The sequence below is a fragment of the Palaemon carinicauda genome, chromosome 1 (genome assembly GCF_036898095.1).
Source record: "Palaemon carinicauda isolate YSFRI2023 chromosome 1, ASM3689809v2, whole genome shotgun sequence".
In the NCBI taxonomy this organism is placed as follows: Eukaryota; Metazoa; Arthropoda; class Malacostraca; order Decapoda; family Palaemonidae; genus Palaemon; species Palaemon carinicauda.
In genome coordinates, this window is record NC_090725.1 from 40,295,495 (window position 1) to 40,303,125 (window position 7,631).

A 7,631-nucleotide genomic window follows, 5' to 3' on the forward strand; every position below is an offset into this window, starting at 1 on the left:
TAACGTAGTAGTTAGTGAATGGCAGTGAGGGCAGTTTACTAGCCTAACCCACTGTTCTGTCAAAGACTTCTCTTGTTTTTGGCTGCAACGAGGCTATAATCTTTTTCTTATAGATTTTAGTTGGAATGTCTTTATGTGGCTTCTTGTTAACGATGGAATAGAGCATAAATTTGCATGCGGATAAATAATGAACATTGCATCAATTTATGGTTAAACCAATATTAGATTCACACTTACTCAGCCCTTTTTTAGAGTCATGATTTTTTGTAATTACCACCACACTATTATTATTATTTTGTACTTGCTGTACATTATACATAATACTGTACAAACCTTTCATCTTTAGTTGGAGTACGATTTCAGTGAAGCTGGAATCGGCTGTTAGGCTTTTTCGAGGTGAACATGGCTGACTGCCGGGTGGCGGGGATGTATAGCCCATCTGACAGGTAGCGCTACCTTCACTTTTGACTTTGTCCGCCAGAGACTACAAACACATTTCTTGGCGTTCCCGTTGAAATTTCTAGTCGGTCTTCTTTCTCTTGTCAGATTATGTGGTTTCAATTGCTTAATTGAGGATGTCGGCTCCTTGGTCAGACATGCGCATATATCCTGGAAAATCCGGTAACGGCTTTGGCCGGTACATGAGCAGGCCTGAAGTTGATCCCCATCAACTTTTTAGTTGCTGGAAGGGACATAGTTGTTTGCAGGAATCTCCCTTCCCTGAGTGTAGGGAGTGGCCTTCAGTGCAGTGTTCTGAGTTTTCTAAGGAGAGGAGGATCTAAAATAGATTCTTTGAAGTCAGTTTTGGGTACACCAAAGAAACTTTAGCTCCTTCCTTCCTCTTTTGGGTTCAAAGACTGATGCATTATGTTCTCCTTCAGAGGCAATGTCCATCGAATGAACTAAGGAGACACCTGCCCTCCCTTCAAGAACTTTTTTGTGCTTGACGGAAGTATTACCTTCCCTTTGCGAAGGTAATAGTCCCCTGCCTCTTGCCTAAAGTTCCCCTGTTGCTGTATTGGATGATTACTTTCATAAGGTCTAGGTTCTAGGTGTGCTGTGGCACACCCTTGGTATTGATGGTGCTCCTTCTGCGGAGAAACTCCTGCAGGTTTTAGCAGCTGCTAGATCGCAGAAGTCTTCCTGCCTGCAGTTTTCCACCGGCGGCAAGTTATACCAATTCAAAGTGCTGTGCTTTGGACCGGCAACCACACTTCAGGTATTTATAAGAGTCTGTGGTTATCTTGGCATGGACACACACAAACGGGATCAGGTTACTGAGGTACCTGGATGATTCGCTGGTCCTTTCAAACTCTAAGATACAACTCCTTTAACATCTGGTTGGCTTCTTGCCTTTTCTCACCATCTGGGGATTGTGGTAAATTGGGAGAAGTCCATCCTCATACCCAAGCAGACTATGATATACCTAAAAATACTCAAAGATATGATGGCAGAAAGAGTGTTCCCTTCAGATGACTGGGTTGCCAGACCAAGGAGGATAGCTCACCAATTCCTTCATCATCAGCCCAACTATGGCAGTAAGTGTTGTGTCATTTGTCATCCATGGAAAAGCTAGTCTTTCTCAGTCCACTACACTTACGCTTTCTCTTATGGTGCCTCAAAGAGATATTGAAACCAGAGCACCGACTCACCATACCATCGAGTTCTAGTGGGTCAGGAGATAAGATCAGACCTCTACAGGTTGCTAGATAACAGGAACCTTTGGAAAGGGACCTGATTAGAAAACCTTCCCCAAGAACTACTACTGTTTTCAGCTGCTTCAAAGAAAGTTTTGGAAACCAATTTATTGAATCACGTAGTGGCAAGCCACTGGTAGCAGGTGAAGAAGAACTGGCATATCAACCTGCTAGAAGTGAAGGCAGCTCTATTACGACTTTAATCATTTTAATAGCATCTTGTAGGCCACTCTGTAGCATTGATGAGCGACAACGCTATCGTAGTGACCTACACCAACAAACAGAGGTACTGCTTCTCTGCACCTTTGCCAGTTGGCAATACAATCTCACAAATGGGAATTGGAAAACGGAGTGAAGCTGTTGGTGAGATTTATTCCAGGCTAACAGAATATAAGCTCCAATAATCAGTCGCCAAGGGCAGATTGTAGGGTCGGCGTGGTCCATTCATCTTCAAGTAGCGAGGAAAATTTGACTTTGTGGAGTTCACCCGAGATGGAAATTTTGACTTGTTTGCAACAATTCTGAAAAACAAGCTACCAGCAAATTGTTTACAAGTTCCAGATCAGGCAGCAATACCACTGGAAGATGCCCTCCAACATCCATGGGATGGATTAGACGTTTATGCTTTTCCCTCTTTTGCAGAATAATTAACGATATAGTCAACCCAAAACCTCAGGGCGACATTGGTGGCAACCCAGTGTCTGCAAGAATAATGATTTTCCGACTTCATCATCCTATTGGTCATGACTTGGAGGGAGTTGCCCACTGGTCCAAACCTGTCAACCACACCTACAGAGATACCACAATTCAGTGACATTCCTGTTACTTCACGGGTGGTTATCCAACATCTCCCCAAAGCGAGAAGCTTTTCGCAAGGCATGGAACAGGAGATGTCGGAGCACTTCCGTGGATCCTCCATGTCAGTATACCAAGCCACATAGGGAATATTTTGTGGTTGTTGTCGTCGAAGGGATACCTCTCCTCTTAGAGCTAAGTCTTTAGACTGAGGGGAGCTGACCTTTCCTCTGTGGGAATTGTCAATACATTACTGATGAGGAATTTTGAGCATTCCTACCCTCCTCGGGAAATTCAACCTCCCATTTGAAATGTAATCAAAGTTCTCAGGTCCGTAATAAGAACTTCTCATGAACCGTTAAAACAGAAGTCTGGTAAGGATCTGATGCTCAAGACGGTGGATCTTTACTGCTTTGGCTTCAGCTAAATGTTTAGGGGAACTACACGGCTTGTCTCATTTGGTCACCTATTCCGAGCATTGAAGTAGGTCTCTCTCTCTCCTTTGTACCAGAGTTTGTAGCAAATACTCAGAACCCTTCTATTGATGATTAAAATTTCGACTTTTACTACTGAAAAGACCAAAATTACCTTTATAGCAAACCATCCATTAAATATAGTGCACCTTCTACTATGATATAAAAAATTATTGCAGGAGTTCAGTGCGACATCAAAACTGTGTAAGATCCAGGAATGGAACTTATATCTATCTATGGTCATGATATCCTATTGGTTTCATCTCTCTTTGAAGAATTACTTCCTACCAAGCCTCAACATAAGTGCACTCATTGTAGAGCTGAAGAAGAGTTTGAAATGTGATGAGTTCCTCTTTCCTGCTGGAAATGCATCAGTTATATTGGACTTCAAGTAGAAATACAGTCCTTTCCAAACTTTGAAACATTTGAAAATACAATCCGTCATGTTTTATTCTAGCAATAAAATCATCCAACATTATATCATTCTCATTAGACCGTCTATTTGAGCAAATTTTAATACAGTAAATGTGAACAGCATTGTGATCTACCAGTGTACCCCAAAATATATTCCCAATAAAACTCTTCACCCGAGTAATCATGAGGGGAGACAAGATGATAAATCCCCGAACTCCTGAAGAAGGAAATTTTAAGATAAAGAATATTGCCGTACATGGCTAAATGCAAAATACAGTGCCAAACCCAACCAAAGAAACTGAATTATATTAAACTCAATTCTAAAATAGGAATAGTATGCTTGCATAGGTACACTTATAAAATTCAGAGATACCAAATTGAATCCTGAATTTTAATACTTAAAATATTATACTGTAGAAGTTACCAGAAGGAACTTCTATCAGGACGACATGGCTATCTCACCCAAAAAAAAATTTTTCCTATGTCAAAATCCCTTCCGTTTGAAAATAAAATCCATCATGTTTTATCAGCAGATCATTTATTTTGTTCAAGGTTCAGCCTCTGATGTCTTTGAAAGCTACTTAGAAACATCTGCTATGGGAGGAGAAAGGCTGCTTCATACAGGTGGAGTTAAATCTGTTGACTTTGCTGAACTCAGTGCCAGTGCCTCAATGCTAAAACAAATGAACAAGTTCTGAAATTCCTCCGTCAACAGAACAATGCTTCAAGTCTTGTTGGCAATCTCTTCCTGACTTGGGAACGGGTGAACCTGGATGTTTTCTTGGTGGAGTTGTGACTACTGAATTTCTACACTCTGAACACCTCTTCATCATTCATTTTCTAAAATGAATGAAACTATTAAGGTACTCGCATGTGATATAGAAGAAGCCGATGATTGTATAATGATGCACTGTGCATGGAATGTGGTAGAAGAAGCAGTCTGGTTTCTAATGATACAGGAGCAAGTTTGCTCTTGTTATTTTTTTTCTAAAGGTGAGGTCTCCAAGAATTGGTACCAATGAGCAATGGTGATGTATTCCCCTACACACAAAAAACCGAATGACTATGTAAAATCATATTTAAGGCACACATATTGACTAGAAAGGATGCCATTAGCAAGATAGGCATCAACCATACATCTCTATCTGACTCTCACTAATGAGAACTTAGGAAAACTGAGGAGTATCTTATTCAGTTACGGGCTAGTGCAAAGAACAATCCAAAATTGAAAATATTCCACCAGCTCAGAGTAGAAGTTCAACTTGGAGTTCAAACACCAAAGTCAATATATGTCTTGCCGCCAACTTCAAGTGTAATTCTTGGCAATGTTAAGGAGCCTTTTACTTTGATCATATTATTATATTTCTTCTTGATGTTAGTGTTACCTACCCTGCCACAGATCCAACTAAATATGGATGGGGGTCCTGGGGAAAGACGGTGACGGCCCTCTACCTGATAAATGCTTCAAACTGTTACCATGTACAAAGAATGCAGTTTGTTTGTGAGTGCACGTAAACTGTGGCCCAACACTTTGTGCCTGCAAAAGGCAGATGTCAAAATTGTAATGTTTTTGTCCTAAACAAAAGTCAACTAGTCAAAATAAGTAAAGGTATTGCTTAGTTATGACATGAGTTATATGTTCCAGGAGGAGCTTCCTGCGACATCACATCAATTTAAAGGCCACTCATGATTAGCAGAGGCAAGATACTGACAATTTCCTCTAGCTATGGCCAGGGAGGACAAGGCAATGGTTGCTGATAACTCAACAGGTAGACCTATAGGCTCCCTCAAACACCCATATTTAGCTCACAAGGATGGTTAGCTTGCAGACACTACAAAAAACTATCGAGCTTGAGAGGGACTTGAACCCCAGTCCGGCGATCGCCTGGCAGGGACGTTTCCAATAGGCCACCACAACTGGGATATGTTCTAAAATAAATTCTTTAATATGTTTATAATATTTTCATGTAATGTTTGTGGCCATATTGAAATTCAGTGATTGAATATGGTAACATCAACCAAGTCAAAAGTATAATTTTTCAAGCCACTAAAGCTTTTAATAAATATAAAAGGACATCAGGTTTGTTTAAATACATCACTTTTTAAATTTGGGATTGTCAGTATGGCAGCCATTTTGTATTTCACTTCCTATACATGATCATATCGGTCATAATCAAAAGCCCCCTAAAAGTTTCGGATTTTTATTACACATGACGTTTATTGTCTTGAACGACTTATGTGGTGGCCATTTTGAAAACTGCCATTTTCTCACTTATACCGTGCTTCATAAAATTACACCCTAATATAGTTTTGAAGCCGGGGGTTGGGGGTTTGTTATCACTTACTCAAAATGAGAATCAAAAGACTCCCTGAGATGTACATGAGTCTCTAAGAGCAGTGTTAGGGATAATCAAAGTGTTGCTAGGATCATGTCAATAATTCTTATCGCAATGGACATGAGTTTGGAGTCCAATCTGCAACCTTAATACCTATGTGATGAAGGCAGCATCATTTCTGTATTATTATTATTATCATCACCAGCCAAGCCACTACACTATTTGGGAAAACAGGATGCAATAACATTGGGTTATCCTTAAACCTTCAAGACAAATAGTCAATAGGGCTACGCTACATAAGTCCAGCATAGGTTAGGTAAACTGGACTGCTGTTAATAACCATAACAACAACCGAACATTAGATACTTCCAGTCTCTAACGTAATGCATGATATACGCTAACTAGCCTACAAACTGGCACATGGTTAATACACTATAAATACTCTTAGAACAATACCTCACAGCTTACCTGTATCTTATAGCAACACTCTATTGACGAGATGTGGCATTAGGTAGGGAAGGATAATGATAGTTGGGAATAGGATTGTAGGAATAGGTCGATAGTCATTAGTAGAACGCGTGCAACTGGTTATCTCCATGCATGTTTCTTCCTGCAACACACAGAGCAAGAAGAGTCGAAATAGGGAGCCGATTCTGACGTCCAATTACCACGTGCTGGTTCACAAGTTACAACAACTGCTTCAGGAGCTCACAAACCTAGAAACTTATCAGTGTTAACACAACCACCTTTTTAACTTGACTTTTCCTGCCATTATCCCGTTCAAATAGGAAAAATGGCAGTGTGATTTGGATTGTTGTTGTTTATAACATGCTTTTATGTATTGTTTATCATCAGAAAAGTAGTACATCAACTGCATTATGCAGAAAGCAACCACCCCGCACGAGGATCCTACCGAACAATCTTTACACTTGATTAAGTTTGGTCGTTGCCATGGTAACTGACGTCATGACTTCGGTTCCCTATTCCGAATGCCCGCCAACATGGATGTTGGAGTTCTCCACCTAACAGAAAATAGTCTTGAAACATAAAATAGTAATATTGTTTCTAAATTATAGAATTATTGTAACTAAACAACCTTAGTAATCAAATATACCTATATATGCAACAGGTACTATCCATTACAAAGCCCAAGGACTCCAACAGGAAAAACAGCCCAGTGAGGAAGGGAAACAAAGTAGTGTGTCCGAGTGTACCCTCAAACTAGAGAACTCTAACCATAGACAGTGGAATACCGTGGTAGGGAGGCTATGATATTGCCCATAACAAGAGAACAATGGTTTAATTTTGGAGTGTCCATCTCTAAGAAGAAATGCTCACTAAAGCAAAACGTGTGTCTTCTGCCCTTACCAAGTGGGAAATAGTCATTAAACAGCGCAGCAGATAAGCCTTTAAGTGAAGAGGAATTTTTCTGTTACCTTAGTGTTGTCAGGTGTACTAGGAAAGAGGAGAATGTGTAAAGATTAGGGCAGACTATTCTTTGTATGTCTAGGCAAAGGAAAAATGAGCCATAACCAGAGAGGGCTCCAATGTAGTACTATCTGTCCTGTCCTTTAAATAACTTTCTAGCGGTAGTACCTCAACGAGTGGCTCGTGCATTGGCCAACCTACTACCTAGTCTGTCTATAAGGAATCACCTTCAATTAACTAATGTACCTAATAGGAAATACCTGATGTTTGTCTGGAGTAGCCAATTATCCCCTCAAGCTTTTGTTTTGGTCCTCATTATCAGCGGTTCAAGGCTCTGCTAGCTGTCAGGAAATGTTAATGAAATTTTACCTGCATGACTAATTAGAGAGGTTATAGTTGCTACATTGCTTAAGCATGCACCAAATATGGTATATTGCTTTCTAAAAACCTTTTTTCCCCAGAAAAATCTTCCATTTAGCAAGTGGAAG

The 7,631-nt window shown here is 40.2% G+C and overlaps 1 protein-coding gene across 1 annotated transcript in view; it reads right to left on the bottom strand.

The window, feature by feature from the left end:
- LOC137647618 (trimeric intracellular cation channel type 1B.1) overlaps nucleotides 1–6,615 on the bottom strand; it is a 97,431-nt gene extending 90,816 nt beyond the window's left edge. The window contains exon 1 of the transcript XR_011045590.1: nucleotides 6,184–6,615. The gene's annotated coding sequence lies outside the window, so the exon portion shown is untranslated. The remainder of the gene's footprint in view (nucleotides 1–6,183) is intronic.
- Between the last annotated feature and the right edge of the window lie 1,016 nt (nucleotides 6,616–7,631).